The 21846-nt window shown below is 39.5% G+C and overlaps 1 protein-coding gene across 4 annotated transcripts in view; it reads left to right on the top strand.

Annotated features, from left to right (window-relative positions):
• Positions 1–1832: 1832 nt before the first annotated feature.
• Positions 1833–21846, top strand: part of gjc1 (gap junction protein gamma 1) — a 45501-nt gene continuing 25487 nt past the window's right edge. For 2 of the 4 annotated variants that reach the window (XM_044181447.1, XM_044181449.1), the window contains exon 1: positions 1833–2593. The gene's annotated coding sequence lies outside the window, so the exon portion shown is untranslated. Of the gene's footprint in view, positions 2594–6139; positions 6171–13274; positions 13425–21846 lie in introns of all 4 variants that reach the window. The other 2 variants (XM_044181450.1, XM_044181451.1) reach the window with 2 other exon arrangements.

Here is a 21846-nt window from a genome sequence, read left to right as displayed (position 1 = left end):
CATTTCTTGTTGGAAAGTCACACAAAACAACCAAAAAGAGAAGCAAAACGACCTAAAAGAGACATAAAATGACACGGCTTCTTGAGTCTGGGTGTCTTTCTCCTTTAGAGGAAGGATGGAGGGCCTTTTACATGTCTGTGCCCAGGGGCCCGTTGTCTCATAATTTGTCCATATCTGTAGGATGTTTGGAGTTACAAATAGCAGCTGTTTATTGATATTATTTTGTATTATAATATTTAAAGTTTCATTAATTTATTACACTGAATAAATAATGTAGCTATAAATAATTTACAGTTTATTATTACAGAGAACAAGAGCTTTAAATTAGTCTTAACACATTTTTACTCATTTAACAAATATGCCCTCTCTTGTGTGCCCCAGTGTCGCGGCCCCCATTCAAAAGTTTCTAACCTCTGCCCTGAACATATCCTTGCTTTCTCCATTTATCAAAGAGCATCATATATGTTCTGACATCTCCCTCTTGAATAGTCAAATGTAGCCTATCCTACAGAAACAGGAGGGCGCCATCACTGCCCAGCAGGTCAGTGACAATTTGAGGCCCGGCAAGGTCTGAGCTGTGAGCAGACTCACAAAAAAAAAAACACAACCACATGACTGTGTGAGTCCTGCACCCTAGGGCACCTGAAGGACCCACAATACTGAATCATTCTCTAATCACAGAGATTAGAGGATTCAGAAGTCAATCCATCTCAGAGTTTAGCTCACAGACTGATTGAGGCTGTGCATGGACGGGTGCCTGAGAGGGCTGCAGAATAGGGGTTTTATGAGCAATTCTGCTTTAGAACAATCAAGCTGCAAACTCAAAGCAACTAGCTGTTTCAATTTGCCAAATGAGCCATATGTGTTCCCTTGCTCGAGGCCTTCCACAAAAGCAGATTGAGACCAGACTCGGGCCCTCACACAGTGAGCCGGTAACAAATGGTAAAGCTCCTGGATTGATCCCCATCATTTCCACTAATTTCTCAGCAGGAAGCCCTTTTGACTATGGAATCACAGACATCATACATTGAAGGACACTGTGTGCTTCAGTCATTTCCGTGGAATATGGTTTGCGGCCTGGTGGTGCAATCTGTCATTTTTGTCATGGGTCGTCAAATGGTGCCACTTTGTTTTCCATCCAATGGACTAAACTCATCAAATCTGCACTTTATCCAAGCTTTGGAGGCCACCACAAACCAAACTAGACCAGATCAAACCAGACCAAAGCCAATTATGTTCAGAGAAGAGACTGTTCTGTTAAAACTTCCATTTCACTGCTCTTTGACTGCACTGTAACTTATCATGCTTTTTCTACCAGTATTATTTCTATTTTATTTCATTTTATTCTTTGTTTTCGCTCTCGTTTTGTTTTATGCTTTTTGTAAAGTTCTTAAAATTGCTCAGCTTGGCCCAAACTGGCTTACTATAAAAAAAAACTGATTGTAACTGTTCATTGTAATATTGTAATGTGAACCAGCTCAACATTTTGTAATTGAGGGTAAAACGTGAAGCAGTGAAGTCACCACATACCAAACACACAAAACTACCTACAGTAGTACATTTTTAAGTAACACTATACAAATATTAGCCTATAAAAGTATATGATTATGATCTTAAAATGACACCTTAGCTGTTAAAATCCCAATCCCATTATTCATTATTGCTTCAGTGGGAATGCTCTGAGAAAATAATATTGATTTCTGAGAAGCAGCACAATATGAGCTACAAACACAAAGTGGAGGGTTTGTTTAAAATTGGCTCATTGCCCTTTCTTTCAGGCAGATGTTTACGGACCCACGATTTGTGACCTGTCGGGTGCGCGCACTGTCAAAGACGCGTACGCGCAACATCCTGCTTTACTGCTCCCCTGCAAAGACGGGTCGCCTTGCTTTCAGTCAGAGAATCCAGCTGTCAGTCAACTAGACCCCCATTCAGCCAGTGTCAGACTGTATGTGGCACACGGCGGAAAGCCCGGTCCTGATAAATACGCAACAAAGACACCGCTGGATGTAGGTGGACCTCCAGTGATCAACAGATCGGCAACTCCACTGTCCACTCCTCCTGCGAAGCAGAAAAAGATGAGGGACCTCAAAGACAATACCGGAGATAACTGGCACATGTGAGCGATTGACATATTTATTACCACATTCTCGAGCCAGTCACGGCGATATGAACAAATTACCTCCCGAGATTTGGTTTTAATCAACCGATGCAACTGTTTTTGGCAGCGGAGGAGGTTCAGTCCTTGCCAAAATGACCAGACTATTGTCTAGCATCGTTGTAACGGAGTGGGCCCGCAGGAATTTTGGCACCGGTTTTACGCAGCAGACCACATAGTTAATCGACGTTCCTCGACCGAAGGCAGAATAGTGTGGCGGGAATGGACAAAGAATGCTTACACGTCTCGTAGTGATGCTGTGAGATAAAATAAAAAGACATCAGTGAAACACCCCGCTGCTTCCTCCCGGGAGAAGTGGAGCCGATTATCAACGTCGGGATTCAAGTTTGGACCTCACCAAGTCCAAAACGACTATCCCCTCCCAAAACAAGGATCATCTTATATCTTAAAGCATCTTCACAGACTCGCATAGCGGTAAGAATTTGTCTGTTAATTCCCAATATTGTAATGATATTTCCATTTTTGTCATTACTGTGGCTAATTTCTAACCCAATGGAAGCCCTGGTGAGAGTGAATGTCGGGGCTCATGGACACACCATTTGGTACCATAACGCACAGATGACGGTTGCGTCTTTGTAGTTCATTACTGTTTTAATTTTCACTGGATTTTCTATATTTTTTCCATGTGTAGCACGTTGGTCAGGGCCAAGCTGTGAGCAACAAGAGAGCAACTTCTCTGGGAAGCAGCTGCGACCGGCGCGTCTAATTGACATAAGCTGCTAATTTCGAGTCCATTGGCCTGTCCATCATTTTCAAATTAAATACAATTTTAGCCTTAAAAAGCAATGCGAATGAAGTTTTGAGACTGAGCCACAGTGTCTCATAATCTTTTGTTCTCAAACCATTTCAGCAGGAACATGGTGTAGATGGGCGGTGCAGGGATTCTCCTCGGGATTTGGTTAAATCCTGCAGGAGCTGTTCAAATTAGTGGAAGTACATGCAGACTTTATAATGACTTTATTGGTAAACTCTTGAGATGAATTAATAATGAATATATTACACCAGGGTTGAAAAGATTTGCCTACAATTTGTTTTTTAGTTTTAGGGCTTTTGCAGTGATTTGTGTTGAACAGTGCTGTAATATAGCATGCAGGCTCCCATTATCAAAAGCTATAGAGCTGAATTATTTAAAATAGGATGACAAACATCAACAGTAGTGCTTATTATAATATACCAGGTTATTTGCTTAATAAATTGTCTTTAACTAAATAGTTGCCAACAGAACATAACATTACTACCATCCCAGGTAGAAATAATTAAAATAATCTTTAATATGTGCTAATGTTGTGCAGCTCTGCATATAAAAACACTTTCAGGACTGTATTTATCAATGATGGTGCTGGTGCCTTTACCCATGGTGCTCCAGCTCTAAAAGCCTTTTACATCTCTTACAACAGAATGTGCTAACTATTGCTTTGACAGCCCTTTCATACACATATTCCCTGATTCAGTGATTATCTCATCATTTCTGAAGTCAATATATCAAAAGAAACACTCCCACCACTCAGAGCAGTTAACCTGGGAGCACCAGCAGCATTATTCCCCATGATGAGAAACTGTTTCATTGTGCTGGATGTCTTTGAAATATGCCACATTGGTTTCTGTGTGGAGCATTTGTCAACGCCACAGCAACAATGGCTCAAATATGAGCCACCATAATAATGAGTTTTCGCCCGTGTGCTTCAGAAAATTCTCGCTATATCTAAAGTCATTGTGATGGATTGGGATATTGTCAACTGAAAGAGCTTAGTGCTAGTGAATGATGCTTGCTTTCTACATAACATATGGATGCTATGTATTTATTCAGAATTTATTCTTTGGTAATCTGCCAGTAGAAGCATATCTACCTCCATTTGCCCTCCATTCCTTCTTCTTTATTTCCGTCCAGTAAGTGCGGTTTTGGCATTTTACAGTCTTGCATACTGTAGGTTTAATGAACGCATTCTGTATGTGAAATTATTTCTGCGAGGCAGTCCATCTCTGTTGCCCGATACCCCTCCCACCTTGTTACCCCCACATCCACCCAGACCATTATTTCACTCCTTGTGGATTGGAAGAGCTTGAATTTGTACCACTATGGGAGGAGGGGAAGTCAACCCCTATGCACTCCAGCATTGAGAGAGAGATGAGGAGCAGATTCTGTGTGGCAGCAAGGAAATGCCCCATCACTTCAGTTAGTATCATGACCAATGTTCTCCTGTCCTCTTTTCATTTAAAATATACAGCATTTTCTGTATTATTGCACTGTTGGAGACACTGCTACCAAAAACTCATGACTTGGCAGATGTAAGTGGTAAATCATGCATGGATATTTACTAAATGATCAGAAGACGTCCTAGAAAAGTCTAAGAAATGTTACATAGCCTCTTAGCTGGCTGGTAAGTTGATTGATAACATATCCAATAGTAAATATAAAACAGAACATTTTGCAGCTGTGTTTCCTCAGTGATCCAAAAAGAGTCCATCCAAGAAAAGGTGCCCAAAAATGGCTCTTTAATAAGTAGAGAATAGCAACACTGACAAAGCTGTGCAGCAACATGTGCTCCAAGTAGCAAAAAGAAAAGGCCCCTATGTTAATTATACTATTACACATTATATTATTTGAATTTTTATTACTGATGCATTAACATGTTGCATTTTACTGTTGTAGTTGGTCGAAGTGGAGCTAATTGTATCTATTTTATATACTGTTGGGTAGAAAAGGTTTGGTCTCTGAGTTCCCGGACCACTTTTCAGAATTGAGAATAACTCCCGGATGGGAGCCGAAACGTCTTGATTCTGAAAACAGTGTCCAGATGACTACGACTGAAACCTTTTCTACGATAGAACACTCCTGGATGAATGAGGGACTACACCGTCATACTGTTGGGTAGTTTAATCTTTTAGTGCACCATATTTTATAAAGCCATCATGTGTTTTGCTTGTAAGATCTTGATCTTGAAAAGTAACTAAAGCTGTCAAATAAATGCAGTGGAGTAAAAAGTACAATATTCCCTCTGAATTGTACCATGAAATGGAAGTACTCAAATAAAGTACAAGTATCCAAAATCTGTGTTTAAGTACAGTACTTAAGTAAATGCACTTACTTACATTCCACCACTGCAAAGTCCATGCTCAAAATTTTCAACATGTTAGTGTCATTCAAACAAATCTCATATCATGAAGGAATCACATAAGTATTTTCATCAGTCTTGATGCACACAGCAATACAGAGCTTTATGATACTTTGGCTTAAATACCATACTATTGAATTCTTAATGACTTATGATGCAAGGAAAGTCAATATTGCCATATATTGTAGAATTTATTATTCTTTACCTCTTTCAATTTACGGTTAAAAGCTACAATAATACTCCTGGGGGTTATATTAAGTAATGGTATTTTAAATTAAAATTGCAGTAGATTTGCTTGCAACCTGTAAGAGACTTTTCAAGAGCAGAATGCATCGGGCATCATGGTTTCATCTTACATTGTACATATAAATGGAAATACAAATGCTAGGGGTTCTTATTGCCATACAAACACAGAATTGCACACGTTTAATGTCATGTTAAACTGCAGTGTTTGTTCCCATCCAGTCCTATCCAAGATAACATCAACATGAAAGCTCCGCCAGATGTACATAATGCAGAAATATATAGTATTCAGAAATATATAGTATTCACCAGCATCAGTCATAGATGATATTTTGAATCCTAAATTGCCTCATTTTTACCATAAAAAATCATTTAATCTCTAAATATCACCAGAATATTATGTGTACCAAATTCTCTACCTTTATGCTGTTATTTAAATGTTTTTTATGTTAATCACTTGCAATCAAATCAGACATTTACAATTATCATAATTGTCAAGTGAAATGTCTTCGGGATGTGTTTAAGTCAATAACATGCTTTATAGGCAGCTATTTTGAATAAGTGGAGTAATTCACTTCCTGTTTCTCCCAATTCTTGCCTTCAGAATGTGTGATGTGGAACCAGTACAGTAAGAGGTAAATTTTATGCTTTTAGCCACTACATCAAAAACATACCCACTTGTATATGAGGAGCAGGTGTTTTGCAGCACAAAGAGTCAACATGTTATGTGGCTGGCATCTCAAAAAAGTATATGTGAGTGATTGGTGAGTGCAGTGTTGTGGATGAGTTGGGAAATATGTGGAGATGATGGGAGATCCTTCACCACTGTTGCCTTTTCTAACTGGCTTTGTGCAACAGGAAATATCAAGGTATTATGTCTATATCTTGTTTAGCAGATGCGAGCACACTGCCAGCCTTAATCCTCAGAGTGCAGCACACAGAGGGAAAACTGTGTCTTTATGCCTGCCAACTCGTCTTGATTCCCTCTGCTTGACACTGTGTACTGTGCTCTGCATTTTCTGGTTGCCAGTTCATGTAAACGACATTAAGGTAAGAGCAGAGGGAAGGTGCTTTGCTCTCTTTGTAATTACAGGTGATTAGAATTGTTAGAGGTCATCAAATGTACCCACTTTTACTCCCTAAGTGCATATTTTCCTCTTATTTAAAGTAGGAACTTTGGTTCAGCTGTACTGATGGGGCCATTTGAAAGTACAGTATGGATGTAATTTATGGATTTAGTTGATGTGGTGGAACTATTTCTGGATTGAGCAAATGGTAATTTTCTGGGTGAATAGTTTTATCAATAAGATTGAACGAATACAGTGAAATTTGTTCCGTAACATTGGTATGAAAATAATTGGTGAGGCTACAGAGATGTGACCGCGTGTCTTTAGATAATTGTGAAGATTAAAACTGGATTGTAAGTAGAGTACAGCTGAGCATGCTTTATGTCCAAAATACCTGATATTTTAGGGGAGACTCCAAACATTACGATGAGCGGGGGAGGGTTGTGTAGTGCTCTCTGTGACTCAGGATGACTCCTCAGGAAAACGAGCCCCGCGGTCGGCCCTGACCCTTTGCAAACAGGCATGTTTCCAGTTGTGTTGCGGTGCACGTGTCTCTGTGACGCCAGAGCAGATCTCTGAGGCTTTAATTGCAAAAAATGAGAAAAGAAGTGTCGAGTACAGACTCTAACTGCATTTATTTACCATAATGCTGAAACAATCAGCCTATTAATTGCTTAATCATTAAAACATATTTATTAAGCACAATGCCAAACATTTGCCAGTTTCAGCTCCCCAAATCTAAGAATTTGCTGTTTTTTTTCTGTTTTAAATCAGTATAAATAGTTTTTTTTAGCGGGGGGGTTGGACTGTTGGTCAAACAAAACAAGAAATTTAAAGACGTCACTTTGGGCTCTGATATTTTTTTGTCCATTTTCTGACATTTTAGAGACTAAACAACTAATAGATTCATCGAAAAAAAAATAATAGACAAATGAATTGATAATGAAAACAACAGTTTGTTGCAACTCTAATTTTCTATTCATTCAAAGTAATCAAGTTCACTTTGATAGTGACACTAGGGCTCCAACTAATGATTATTTTCATTAACAAGTGATAATTTCTCCGCATTAACCAACATAAATGACAAAGTCTCATCTCGAGTCCCCAGAGCCCAAAGTGATGTTTGTACATTTTCTATCTTGTCTGTCAAACAAACAAAGTTTAAGTAATTTACAATGATATGAAACAGAGAAAAGCAGTAAATCGTAAGCAGCAGGGACATGAACAGTAAGAGAAAAAGATAGAGACAGACAGAGAGAACCCCACTGAGTGTGGATGAAATCAGATGTCACTTCCACCCAGCTTGTACTCATGAAGCGATATGGGCAGTCTAGCAAATGAAAACAGTCGTGAGGCTCCTTCCCATTGGGAATGTCACTATAACATACCAGGATCAGCTCATACATCCAAACTGTGTGCCTGGAAACACACACTCACACACATGTACATGCACACAGATGTACTGAGCCCTGCATGTTTACACTCCAGTCAGTGTTGAACATGCATATTCAAACTGATATGTCAGACTCACGAATTTGTGCATGCTGACACATTTACATATGAGCCTGGCTGTCGTGGCCCAGGCTGTGATTCGGGGTGACAGGTCTTATGCTGCTTCCTCGGGTCACCAGAGGGGCGGCGCCACAATTGTGACAGGACTGAAGGCAGAGAGATGCCTTTCATTCACTGTCAGTCTCGAATGACACAACCTTTCTCTCGGTTTTAGTCACATTCCTGGGTTCAGTAGTGGTGAGGAAACATTTGGGCTTCTACACAGCTGACTGTGTGTTCATGTGACTCATACCTGTTGTTTCACTTTTATCTGGTCACTCTGCTTCATCTCGTGTTGTCAGAGTAGGTTAAGTGTATTCCTAGTATATGAATTACAGGTATGTTATCATATACCATAAATGCATTTCACTTATTGATGGAAGTGAGTGCTTTTGCACGTTTCTCTACTAATCATTATTGAAAACTGTAACTGCCGCTTATTTTAATTATCAGTTAACCTGCTCGTTATTTTCTCAGTTATAAGTTATGAATCATTTTGTCAATAAAATGTCATAAGATATTGAAAAATGCCCAATCGTAATTTCCCAGAGCCTTATCAAGATAGTTGCTCATGAATTTTCTGCCAATCGTGTAAATTATTATTCCACTAGTCTTTTCAGCTTTATTGAAAACATATACATATATTTACTGATGTCAACAAACATTTAGCAGCATTGGAAAATATTAATAACTCAGGATTTGTTGTTGTCTGTTGTTGGAAACAACAGACAACAACATTGATCCTTTTCAATTTTTTTTTTGAGTTGAATTGTGGTGATGTGGCTACACTTTTGTTTACATTTGGATTACGAATTGTGCATTTAAAGCTCTGTGTTGTGCTGTAACTTAGCAGCACGCTAGAAAGAAGGTCCAAATTTGCAGCTGCAGTCTGTCACACTTTTAATGACATTAGACAGTAAACAAACTGAACAGTTCTGTTCAATATAAACAAAAAACATAACTTCTTATGTAGAACTACACCAAAGTAGGCACCATATGTCAGAAATAACTCTCATGGGTCTTGAGTTAAACTAAATACTTCATTATATCCTGTAGGAGGTTGGAGGTTGATGATCGAGGTTCCTTCCAGACCGAAACTACACAGTGGTGGAAGACGTATGCAATTATCTTAATTAAGGAAAAGTAGCAATACCATCATTTAAAAACACTGCATTACAAGCAGAAGTCCTGTATTGAAAACATAAGTACATAAGTATTTTCAGCATAATGTACTTAGGGCATCAAAAGTACTCATTATGTAGCATAATAGCCCCTGTGAGTAATATATTATATTATTGGATTATTATTACAGATGCATTGACATATTGAGCAGTATTGAGCAGTATTTTAATGTTGTAAAGGAGCTCATTTAAACTACTTTGTATATGTTGGGCACTTAATCTGTAAGAATGCATCATGTAAACTGATCATATGTTTTGTATGTAAAATCTTCTGCCATCTAGAAAGTAACTAGTAACTACAGCTGTCAAATAAATGTAGGGGAGTAAAAAGTACAATATTTGCCTCATTAATGTAGTGGAGTATAAGTATAAGGAGGCATAAAATGGAAATACTCAAGTAAAGTAGAAGTATCTCTAAATTTTACTTATAGGTCCAGTATGTAGGACTTGGTGGCATCTAGTGGTGAAATTGCAGTTTGCAACCATTTGAATACTGCTCACATCACACTCGCCTTCCAAGCGTTTGGAGAAACTACAGTGGCCGCGATACTCATGAACGCAAATGGCCCTATCTAGAGCCAGTGTTTGGTTTGTCCGTTCTGGGCTACTGTAGAAACATGACGGTGTAACATGGTGGCCTCTGTGGAAGGGGACCCACTCCCTATGTAGATAAACACAGCTTATTCTAAGGTAATGAAAACACAACAATTCTTATTTTCAGGTTATTATACACCAATGAAAAGATTATTATTAATATTATATTCCATTTTTGCCAGTAGCTTCTCCTAAATGTTACACACTGGACCTTTAAGTGCTGTAGTTGGTGAATGTACTTAGTTACATCCCACCAATCTATAAAGGCTCCAATAACATTTTATTGGATTCATTCATTTATTGATTCAGGCTTGTTGGAAATTTAGTCTCAATTTACACTTAGATTTGCACTTCATCAGTTTCATAGGAGAGTTTTAAAGGTTTAAATGGTGTTGAACAGACTTTTCCAGCCTTGTAAGAACAACATCCTGGGGGAAGCACTTATTACGTGTGTTATTTTGGATATTTTTATGGTAACACAATAAAAAAAATCAGCTTCAGGCCCAAAATACAGTTACTGGTTTCAACTTTCTGAAACCCATAGGAGTCAAAGTTTAAAGTGTTTAAAGTTTTCACAAACCCTCAGTGTTCAGCCATGTGACTCTGTGTAATCCTTTGAAACACTATCAACATAGGTGCAGTGAAGGAGTGCGCAGAGATTTCATTAAACACACAGAGTCACCTTCATTATCTGAACAAACACACACGAGTGATCAGCAGAGCGCTACTGACACTGTGGAGAACATATTAGAATCCATAAGGGGATCTGTGCCACAGCGCTGCACACGGCGGAAGGCATGCGCTGATCTGTCCATGAGCGCTCACGCCTGATTGGCCCAGCTGGGGCAGCCATGGTCGGGCGATGTCGCCCTCGCTCTCTGTCACTGGCGGAGCTAAGCAGAGCAGCCAGGTTCAGAGACCGCGGTCGACACCCTGTCACCGCCTTGCCTGGCACACTCCGCCACACACTGAGGCAGGAACACACACACACACACATATACACTGATGCACAAAAACATGCAGAAACGCGAGGAACACTGGACCACAGAGCAGAGAAAACCCTAAGCTGTTGTGGACACAGGGAAGGTCGCTTGAAGTCAGAAATTTAATTCTGGAAAGGGTATTTTTGTTGCCCATGTAGTAATGATTCACCATAACGATAACCAAATGCTTATATTACTCCCATTTCATCAGTGCTGCGTCAGCTGTTGCAGACCCTCCACCCTCTTCCTCCCTGCCTGCCACTGCTTACCATACTGCAAAAGGTCATGACCTCCGTTACTGGGTCACGGAGTTAATTATTTAACTCATGATAAATGAAAACGAGTGTGAACCTTTTTTTTCCACTACAAAAAGGAATTTGTTGTTTTTAGGATGTTTATCATGGAATTAGCTTTACAATTAGTTCTCTCTATTAAAGCATTTTTTGTATTTTTTTATTTTATTTCCACCTTTGCTAATACAAAAATTGAGTCATATTAGCAGGTAAACCCCAGCAGCTTAGTCTCTTTCATGAATGTGTTGTTTTTTGAAACTGTTTATGCCTTTTCTCATGTGAACCAGCAGAGTGGAGGCTCTTTAGATGTCTTAGAGAATAATTTCACTCAATTGAGCAAATACAAGACATGACACTCATAAAAAGCTTGAGAAGCTAACACAGGGTTAATTTTAGCCGCTGTTCCATATACAACATGTTCCTCCAGACACTAAGATGCCCCAGGGTCATGCTCAGTGTTTATATAGTCTCCTGTGGAAACCTCATATCTTAGACTAGATTTAACTGGAGCTTAACTGGAGCCTTGGAAATAACTAGAGTAGGTTTTGAGGTTATGTTGCAGGCAGAGTCTGGATTAAGGTTAGATAAAATTTTTAACCATAACAGGTATTATCGCTCTAATAAGAGATCATTTCCTGACATATTTCTGACATGTCTAAAAGTGTTTTATAAACTGTGTGGCCCAGATGGTTCAGTAATAACAGAAGGTCTGTCTGTCCTTGTGTATCCAATCATTTTAGCTTTATGAAATAAGTTTTATTCAAAACAAACTGGTACTATAGTTGGTGTCATAAAATTATTACATTTTTTACAGTTGAAATGATTAATCACGTAGTTGATTTGTTAATTGAAACAAAATTAATCAGCAACTGTTTGATAATCAGTTTATTATTTCAGTAATTTTTAATTCACTGATTCCAGCTTCACAAATGTCAGGATATGATGTTTTTCATATGTGAAAGTAAACAGATTATCTTTGGGTTTTGGACTAATGGTCAGATAAAACAAAATACATTTTTACGACATTTTATAAACAAAATGAACAAAATATTATATAAAGAAAATAACAGAGTAATTAATGAGGAAAACAATCTTTGTATTTCCATTTACCCTTAAAATTACATCTCTGCCATTCTCTGATTTTTGAGAAGGTGCATGAATAGCGTGAGAAAAAAGGTAGTGACAGACAAGAGAACCCCACTGAATGTGGATGAAATCGATGAATTGAGGAAATAATCAGCAAATTATTCAATAATGGAAATAATTGTTTCAGTCCTAAATGTTTTACTGATTAGAATCTTCGTAGTTAGGGAGATAATCAATGTCAAGCCTGACTGTTTTCTTCTTCTTTGTTCATCTCTTGCTCAGTTTACTTTTTTAGACAGGGTGATTTGATTGTGATTGATTTCCATAATTCATTGTAATACAGAAGTTGCTGGTGCTTTATGAATTGAGGAGTCTGCTTCCTGTTGTCTCCACATTTTTAGGGTAACAAAACACCAAAGCAGTGACTCCTACTGCTTTTTTCTTTCCTTTTACATCACCCACATGTGATGTGTCTCCCTGGACAGTCCTGTCCTGTCCTCTCTGTCTCTTCTCCTGGAGTCATGTTTAAACAAAGTAACATTCATACATGAATGGGTTTCCATGGCCACAAGGCCTCAGGATTATCTGAGCCATAGCCCACCATGGTGTGATGGGTAGGAAAAAGCCCAAAGGCATGCACAGATGCTCTCGTGCTACTAGTGTAGCCTTGATGATAGCCTTACGGGCTAACACTTTGAGACTCTACGTCTAAAACAAAAAAACGGTGGGGAAAAAAGATTCACTTGACAGAAAATGCTTAAGGCCGAACTTTAAATAGCGCTGTGCTGCTTCTGGGTTTCTTTTTCTTTTCTGTTTATTATTGGTTTGGGCCTCTGCTGCACGGGACCATCTTGAATGCAGTTAGGAGTCGAGGGAACTGAGCCTCTCTCCTAAAGAAGCCCTAAGACATACCGTTTACATAAAGATTACATAAAGAACATGTTTGTTCTGAGAATGATAATGACTTAGTGATTGTATGCGCAGGCCGTAGGGGAGAGCAGCAGCAGCAGCAGCTTCCTCGGCTGGCACAGTGCGACTGTCTCTGGATCTCATCACTGCCCCTGTTTCTGGTTTGGCATGGGAGCACAGGAGCAGTCGTCCAACCCTCAAAGCAGAAAAGCATTTCCCCCTGAGGTCAGCGAACCTGTCTTGTGCACTAACCCTGATGATTTATGCCTTTCAGTACATATTCTTATTCACTTTGTCTTTAAAGTGGTAATCCTTAAGATTTTAGATTTAGACACCCATTGTTACCGTGACAACAGCAACCATGGTTTAGTACTACAGCAAACACTCCTTAAGCAGCTACTTTGTCAGAATATAACAGAAGATGGTAAATGGGCTGCATTTATCTAGCACATAGCATAGTCTACCGATGACTCAAAGCGCAACACATGCCAACATTCACCCATTCATACACTGATGGCAGACCTGCTCATCAGGAGCAGTTAGGGGTTCATTGTCAAGGACACATTTTATTCATTTTTTAGATGCGTTTTTGATAACTAATTGCTAACCACAGTGACAAATTCATTGCATTTCTTGTGGCTGATTCACCATTAAAGCTGCCTTGTGTTTCACAAGTTAAATGCTTTTAATGTGAATCAGTGGCAGTAGGATGGTCAGTTTGCATTAACATTAGCAGCAACTTAATACAGCTCTGACACTGTAAATAGAGCGAACAGTACACTGCGAGGCTGTTATCAATAGATAAAAGATAAAACTGCACTGGATTACTTCAGTTCCTGTGAATACCTCGTGCTTAGGTAGGCATCTGAATTGAGAGTAGAATGGCGGACTCCGCCACTCTACTGTATCGAGTAAAAATCACTGAATGTAAATACACTGAATGTCTAATACAAAAAAATACAGACCATAAATAGTATCAAAAATGGGGCTGGATTTCATGACCATCTTAAGGATTATAACTTAAAGCACAATATATATTATATAATACTGGCTGGATAGCAGGTAAACCCTTCTATGTATCATGAATGGAATACAAAACAACTTGGACTCCGAGGTATAACTTGGAGATTATTTTTCCATCTTACGTTATATATTCATGTTTATTTTATCTTATTATAACAGAAGCCATACATAGCCCTAAACATGAAGAGACTTTTCTCTGTCCGACTTGATGTAGGCAAATGTAAGCATAGCACTGTGTGATCTTTAATGTGATGTAGGAGATTTCATCAGGTTGTTGTATATACTGTGTGCTTCGGCCGTGAGACATCCTAAAGGATTTGTCTCTAGCAACAACCGATTTATGGAATCCATACTCTCAGCTTAGAGATCGCGTGGTTTATTTCTTTAGGCAATTCTTAATCAGACTTATGTTTTTCTTGCATTTCTTTTGGTATGCGCTGTGGTTACATTTTTTAAAACTCATAGCAAGCTGATTTTATAAACATCACATTGCTAAATGTCTAAACTTGGCCTCAAAATAGCTCTTGTGCAGATCCTGTGCCTATTTAAATCTGTTGCTCCATTATTTTCTCTCTGTCCCTTTTCTTCTCTTTTTGTTGCTTTTTTTCTCATTGTGGTTGGACGGCATCCAGACTGTGTTGATGACAATGTGAGCCTGGCTTCTGTCATTTCTGGGTTTTAGATTCAATATCAGTGTGAGCAAAATCCAATTGTTGCACAACCAGACTTGTCAGTTGACATGGCAAGCATGATTGGATGATTAAAGTTGCATTGGAACAAGTGTGACTGTAGACAAGAACATATTGCTGCAAAAGGGCTCTTTTTGTTCTCCAGTCATTCAGTACTTTCCCTCGATGCTCCTCCAGCCCTCTTACGCTTTTTCAATCTTTTCTTTCCTCCTATTTTCTGCATCCTTTAAGTGTTTTGCAGGAAATTTGATTGCTCAGTTCCGTTTACATTCACTCACCATCTGCTGAATTTGGCTGCAACTGTGAATCAATTCTTAATGTTGGCAACTTTCTGTTGACTTGCCTCCTCTGTTTCTTTGAGCCTCCATTTCATCTTTATTGTGGTCTCTGGTTTTGATCTCTAAACACTAAGCAAAACACCAGGCCAATCCATGACTCTCAATAAAAGACAGCTCACAGAAAAGACACCTGAACCACCAATAACAAAGAAGGATCCTGGACGGGTTTCTGAGTACAAAACATGGACTGAGAGCAGCAAACAAAGAGAGCAAAAGACTATATATTCTTGGGAGTAGTTGTGTTACATGAAATTAGGGATTTATATGGTAGCAGTTCATAAATTTAGTATGAAATTGTCTGCTCTTGAAGTAGTGCAGTTACTGTATGTGAACAGAACTTTAAGACTTTCCACAGATCTTTTCATGGCATACCCACATACCAAATTATTTCAACTTTGACTCTTTGCCTAAAGCGATAATAAGAGATGAAACAGATATATAGAGATCAGGAAAAATCTCGTCTTCAGTTGAATCATTTTGTCTCTTGAACACATACGCACAAAAAAATTCTTTAGTAAACAAAATTACCTGCTTAAAGGCTGATAAATTTCTTCATAGAGGCACACTTTGGAGAAACTTGTCCTAACCAGGCTTCTGTCTTATGCCATCTTAAAATGCTAAGAATTGCTAATTAGTACTAAACACAAAGTACAGCTGAGGCTGATGGGAATGTATTTAGTTTTGCAGGTATTTGGTCATAAACCAAAGTATTGGACAAATTGAAATTTTGATCTGATGATGGTGCTAGATAAAAAGTTAAGGGATCACCAAAGTTATTACAATTTATCCTGAGGGGAACATGAAAGTCTGCAGCAAATTTCATGGCAACCCATCCAGTAGTTGTTGAGACCTTTCATACAAAACCTCATGATGGTGTTAGAGGAAAAGTTAATAGGATTCCTCCTCTGGGAGTCATGAATGTCTTTAACAAATCTTATGACAATCTATCCAACAAGTGTAGAGATATTTTAGTCTGGACTGACAGACCGGCCAAGTGACGGACCAACATTGCCATCCCTAGACCTATGCCGGTAGCATGGCTAAAAGTAGGGTTACTGCCGTGTACTGTTATCCATTTACCTCTTGATTCTCACCTATTAATCTGTCATTTATAGTGACATGTATGTCACTTATTTGTGGCTCTCTGTGAAGCATTTTGATGAATGCAGGCTGAACTCTGTATCAACTCTGTCTCTGAATACTGTCTTTTGATAAACCTTGACCCTTCCTGCAGTTTGGGTCCTCAGTCAGCCTGTTTTGCTCCTTAAGGCGAGCACAGTGGCAGTGCAGTGATAGTGTCCATGGCGCAGTCAGATGAAAGTGAATAATGGCTGATGAAGGATATGCACTTGACACTGACTTATTACCCAGATATTAAAGTATAATAGCTTGGGAGATCCTTGTCCCCTGTCATTCATGGCCCAGCCATGGCCGGATATAAATATGAATGATGTCCTGTGGAGTTGCCAAAAGAAACAGGGTCAGGGTCAGTATCTGCCAGCACATTTGTATGTTTTTTTTTATTTGGTGTCCCACAACTGGAAGGATCTGCTAAAGCATCCTTGAGCAAGATGCTTAACCCCTACCAGCTCCCAGCAGAGGGTTAATTATCCCCTCAAGGCAATGAACAAACTGCTGTTATAAAAAGAGAAATGACATGTACGTGATGTACATTTCAGGGAAGCAAGACATCAGTGAAAAAAAAAATGTATTCTTCCCAGGTTCGACTTCAGTACATTTACATTCTTGACGTTCTTTAGGGTATTTCTATTATCACAACCTGATTTGACTAATTGCACGTTACAGTTTAACCTCAAATGCGAGAAAATCAGAAAACATTTGACTTCTTTCACTTTTCGACCAACTGCAACTCAAACTCATATATATCACCGTGAAATGCTGCCTTTATTATATCTTCTTTATATTTATTATATGAAAATAAATATATGTATTTTATGGCCCTTTGTTTGTATCTGATGAAGAGCCAGTTTGGTCTTAAAATACATGTGAAACCAGTTTGGTTTCTCATTTATGCATTTAAAAATGTATACATGAGAAATAAATTATCTTAGTCCAAAAATTGTAATCTATATCAAAGAAAGAGGGAGTCAAAGAGGGAGGGGGCAGCTGACAACACACAGCTCAGTCTGCAGACCAGACACCACAGGTGGACAAGAATATTGGTATTAAGTGAATCATTCATGTCAACAGGGAGACTCAGTTGCAGATTATCGAGGGTTCATGTCAACAGCTTAACCCAAATGAAACCTTAATTAGAATATGGAGTTGCTCTGTGCATCGTAAGGGTGCATGTAGGTATGTGTGTTAAATCACACACATTCATGCCAACATGAGCCCTGAGCCCTGACATCCCCCCTCTTCCTCCACACAAACTCAGCCAAAATCGTCTTCTCAGCGTTCAGTCACTGTGATGGCAAGGATGTCTCTACTTATCTGGAGTAAACAAATTCAACTGCAGCTGGCAGTGGCATTTGGCCTCTGTGTGCGCTCCTTCCTGGCAGCATGTGTGTGTGGAGCTGCTGCCATTGGACGCAGCAACATGGAGCTTGGATCCTGAAGTCAATGGCTGCTCCTCTAAGATGTCTGATTCAAACAGCCTGCTGCCGCAGGGCGAGAGCCACATTTCATTACACAATGCTAATTAATTTCAGTAGGAAGTCATGCATGTTCCTAACTGATTGACTCATTGTCACAGACTAAATAGACGTCCACGACTCATGATGCTATAAGTACCATTTTCACACTAGCCACAGGGAAGGAAGTTAAGCTATTAAATAGTTTAAAGTGAAATGTCAGGTGCTAAGAAAGGGACGACTTTAATAGGACAGCTGTTAATCAGTTACTCATTAGTGTTGTTGCATTGTATTATATCCTCAGGGACCTGTTTGTGATTTTCGTTCTAATAATACCTCGCTTTATGTCTGTTTGTCCTCTGTATGGTTAGCGTCGACAGAGTCAGCCCTGACAAAACAGAGGGAGGTGAGCACAGTTGGCAGGTCTCAGGTCTGCTTTGGCCCAAGACAGTGAGCTTCACAGTAAATCCAGGCTTCTGTACAGGAGCAGCCTAATGCTCTTATATCCCCCTTCATCTCGTTCCCTCTACCTTGCTTAACCCATTTGTCTTTTAGCCATGCGTCCCCAGTGTCTCCCCTCTCAGGTCAATCTAGCTGAGCTCAGAGAGCCATTATTCATGGTCAGTCATAAATCACCACTCTAATCAGCTCCTGTATACCTCAGCTGGCAGGAAAGTACCCCTGAGCACAAGAAATCAATCTCATCAATAAGTGAAGAACTTGTGCATTTTTGTGTATGTGTGTGCATGTAGTAATTGACCCTTGTGTTGAAGTCTGTAAATCTTTTGCTCTCTTTTTGTTGTCTGGGGGGTTGTTCCTGCTTTCCACTGCTTGTTAGCATTTTGTTTCACATCACTGCTGTGTCTCACTGAAACCAAACAAAATCCTGTGATAACATGGACAAGATAAGATAGATTTATTACTATTCCTCTTCTTCCTCTCCCCTTTGTTGTGTGTTGTTTAATCATTTAAATGTTGCTGTGTGACCTTCTACTAGTTGTTGTTTTTTCTGAGTTATTCCTAAGGTGTTGGATAGCCCTTGATTACAAGTACAGTGCAGCAAAATCTTTGTTTAAAGAAAGAGGTGTCACCTCTAAAAGGAGGTTTCAATTTTAGACATGGCAATTCCCATGAACGTGCAAGCACATAGGTGAGAGTTTTAAAAAAGTTACATCGAAAAAATACACACCTTCTTCCACACTCTCGAACTTCTCTCACTTTGGCAACCGTTATCTTCTCTGTTTACTTCTCAGTGGCTGCCATGGACACTCAAAACAGAGCTATGCACATAAACACCATTCCCTCACCTTTTGGCCTGTGAGACAGCACAAGGTACAAGTGGTAATGAGTTATATGTATACAGTTTCAGGGGGCATCCGGAGTTGAACTAGGAGGCGTCTGAGCTGCTGTTAGATGTGCTTCTGTACACCACATTCCGCACACACTATTTGAAATTCAGCTTTAGCACAGAACAAAAAAAAAATGTTAATGCCACTGTAGTGGAGCAGGGGGCACCCAGAGTTGAACTGGGGACTTCTTGATCTGAAGTCAAATGCTCTACCACTGAGCTATACCCCCTTCCACACTGCTGTTCTTATCTGCTTGAACATATCTCACATTATGAATGGGTTGCCACCTTTTAAAAATCCTCTAGGCTCTTGTATATCTGCCTGTTACCATGACTTGCTTTGTCTTTTTAGCTAACTGATGGCTTATTAAAAAGTAAGAAACCCAGGAACCTTTACTATTGACAAACATTTACAACTGCAGACTGCATGGCTATTACAGTGGTCAGAACACAGCAGGGAGTGTCGGGACCCCCCCAAGGGGAGAACACAACATCTCTGTGCTTTCACAACATGGCAACCCAAACGTTGCGCTAATTAATTGTTTATTATAAGTCTATAAAGCATTAATAAATGATGTATTAACCACTAATAAGGCATACGTTACAATTTAAACCTTGACTATGCTTGAATAAGAGAATGGCACCCTAATTTCTGTACCTTTTGGAGGCTTTATATTAGAGCTGAAACAACTAATCGATTCACTGATTAGTTAATTAATGAATTGGCACTTATTTTGATAATCAGTTAATCATTTATGTGATTTTTTTTCTAGTACAAATTCAGAACATTCATTATTACTAGCTTCTCAATTGTGATTTGCTGATTTTGCTGCTTTTCTTTGGCTTTAGGAAATTGTGATGAGCATGTTTCACTATTTTATGAACAATTAAATCTAGGAAACAGATTATTCGATAATGAAAATAATTGTTAGTTGCAGTCCTACATTATATGTAGTAATCATGGTCAAATCTACATGGAGTGAACCATTATTCTCATCCAGTGGCATGCAGTGTATGTGATGTGTAAAGATTGTGTGTCTGTCCTTATGGATGATGATGAGGAAGTGGAACTGGAGGTTTGGAAGAGGGGGATGGGGATGGAGAACAGTTGTGAGAGCAAAAGGATGGAGGGTAGTGGAAGGGTGAGAGTGTGTTGGGATTTGTGGGGGCGGGTAGCAAGGGCCCACAGGGAGGAAGGTGGGGGATGGTGAGGAAGAGGGGATACTAGTGTGCTGAGTCTCCCCCCCCCAGATATTATAATACCTCTATACTGTGAGCTGGCTTGTGAGCGAGCTCCATTTTCTGCCCTCAGTGCCAGACTATGAATGGGGATGTTGCACTGCTCAGCGCTCGGTGCCATGTGCTGAAACAGGGCACTCCATTCATGCACTCTCTCCGATTTTGTCTCATTAGACTGTGGGCGCCATGCGTGTTGAGCTGCTTTTGTGTGTTTATGTGAACATGCATGCCTGTTTGTTTCTATAGAGTGTGAGAACTGATTGCTTCGCTTGCAGGGTTTTCCTCTGTAACATATGTGTGCATCAGGCGTAGGTCAGCATCTGTATCCATGGTGTTTTTTTTGCGGTTTTTTTCCCTGTGTTGTGGACAGAGGACGACAAAGGATAAGACGTCATATCAGGGAAGGAGGGAGGGAGTGGAGTACTCTCTCCAAATTCAGTCAAGATTTTCCTGTCCTCAGGCCAGTTGTGAAATTGACACATGCTTTGATGACCGTGTTACCCTCTCGATCTTCTCGTCCACAAACAGCTCCTCACGGTGCAACCCTTATTTTCGAGCCCACTTCGAATCCTTGACCCATAAGCTCAGTTTTTGTTTTCACTTCATACACATGTTGTATTGAAACATGCAGAGGGGGAATGAGTGTGTCTGAGACGCACCATCAGCGCTATCCTCTGAGTCATCTCTCATCACCATTCTACTCTTTGTATCTATCAGTCTTTCAGACAGCAGAATGGCCCCTACAGTGTAGACTGAGGCTGAAAGCTACAGCTGCTGCACACACTGAGCGGAGGCAAGGGACAGCATTCCCCCTGCTCCTCTACACACACACACACACACACAGTGAGAGAGAAAAAGAGAAAGCCGCTCCTCCCTGTTTGTCTGATGTTTTGCTTTGCTTTAATAGCAAGACTGATGCCATTTAAATCTTTCGCTTCAATTCACTCAATGCAAATCCAGCTGTAAAAGTGGGTTACCAAAGTCCTTTACTGGCACATAGGCAAGTGAATGCAGCGGGCCTATACAACCAGTTCAACTCAGTTCTAACTGATATATTAACCAAACGTGAAAGATCAGCAAAAAGATGCAGCCATGTGAAGATTGCTGAAATTTGCATTTATTTATTCATTTTTTTTGGCATACTGCTAAAATCATTCAAACTCCAAATTAGCATTTGAAAATAAAGTGCACCCATTTTCACTTCCAGAATTTCAATTAACAGATTAACATTTTGTGTCTCACACTGCCTTGATAAAGGAGCATCGACTGGGTTGTGTTTTACTAATGGTAATAGTTGTTATCATTATTCATATATCATTATTATTTTTCATGGTTTCATGCTGTGATTTCCGTTTTCCCCTTAATCTCCACAGCTTTTGTACTTTTTAGTCCACTACATTTATTTGACTGCTGTTG

This window comes from Siniperca chuatsi, linkage group LG21 (assembly GCF_020085105.1).
Source record: "Siniperca chuatsi isolate FFG_IHB_CAS linkage group LG21, ASM2008510v1, whole genome shotgun sequence".
In the NCBI taxonomy this organism is placed as follows: Eukaryota; Metazoa; Chordata; class Actinopteri; order Centrarchiformes; family Sinipercidae; genus Siniperca; species Siniperca chuatsi.
The sequence above is the reverse complement of the archived record's forward strand: the minus strand, read 5'-3'. Positions and strand labels throughout refer to the sequence as shown.